This window comes from Myotis davidii, unplaced genomic scaffold, assembly GCF_000327345.1.
Source record: "Myotis davidii unplaced genomic scaffold, ASM32734v1 scaffold233, whole genome shotgun sequence".
NCBI classification, from domain to species: Eukaryota; Metazoa; Chordata; class Mammalia; order Chiroptera; family Vespertilionidae; genus Myotis; species Myotis davidii.
Window position 1 is genome coordinate 2503051 of NW_006285917.1, and position 1329 is coordinate 2504379.

Here is a 1329-nt window from a genome sequence, read left to right on the forward strand (position 1 = left end):
GGGGGAGGGGAGGCCAGTGCACAGGTGCTCAGTACCCAAGACAGCAGGATATCCTCCCTCGTCCCCCTCCCCACCAGAGGAATAACAACATGGTATTGACATACTATGACCACCGGTCCCCCCTCTGCTCACTCTCCCACCAGCCCCCACTTCCTCACTTTCTGGCTCTCCTTCTCCCTGTGTCTGCAGCCTCTCCCCTTTGGCCACTCCACTGTGAGGGCCATGCTGTCCTGCGCATGGATGTCTGCTCCTCTAAAGAAAAGCTTCATGGCTGGCTTCTACACAAGTGCGAAAACTGGGAGCTGGTTGCAGTGTGCGGGCTCTTCTCTGATCCGTTGCAGCTGGACATTGAACAGAAATGGGGTTTATGCTGAGACGTGGCGGGGTCTGCGGCTGCTGGAGGGAGCTGGGGTGTCCACGCCTCTTCGGACGGTTTCAAGTCCTGAGGACGGATTGTGGGCCTTTCAGAGGGAACTGGATGGAGACAGAGAGTCAGGCCGATGGAGCGGGGGAGAGGACCTTCACTCTGCCCCGTCAGGCCTCTGCTCCTTCTCTAGCCCAGCATCTGAGCGGGAACTTGGCAGGACTGGAGGCTGCCGTTGCCTCCCTCGTCTCTGTAGAGGTGGGAAGAAGTGGGTCTAAAGATGTCCTCACTTTCCCATGGAGACCCTGGCTCTGAAGGGAAAGGCATACGGTCAATATCTGTGCCTTGATAGATCTTAAGCAAATGTGATTTTCCTTTAAGACCGAAGAGGCAAGCTCTCAGCTGAAAATATAGAATGGTCTGTCGGCGACGAGACAGAAAGACAGATAGTTAGAAGGCCACTGCACTTACCGCAGGCATCGTAGGATTTTAAAAAACCAAAGGCCACCATCCAGAAACTAATCAGATCAGGGGACAGGTAATCAAATACATGACATAAAACATGGGCACTGGGAGAGCAATGGGGCTGCTGTCCTTCGGGGATGACAGAGACCTCCCGACCTTACCCAGCCGAGGCTCCAAGCTCTGAAATGTAGGCTCCTCACTCTTTTTAGGAAAGAAAATCCCAAAGGTCCAGGGGCCTCACAGACCTCTGGAAGCTTCTCCCTCCCTTGGGAAGCGGGGCCTACTTACGCAGAATGAGTTGGGGTGGGGAGATGTGCCTTCTAGCTGCCTCTCCCAGGGGAGCAAGCAGGTGTGGGCAGGCTCACCTGCCTGGGAAGCCTGTTGTGAGGAGGCGGCCCGTCCGGGCTGGGAGAGGACAGCCTCGGTGGGCCGGGCCTGAGTGCGAGCGTGTGTGGACGTTAGAGAAAGGGTGGGCACCGTGCCAAAGGCACAGAAACAGG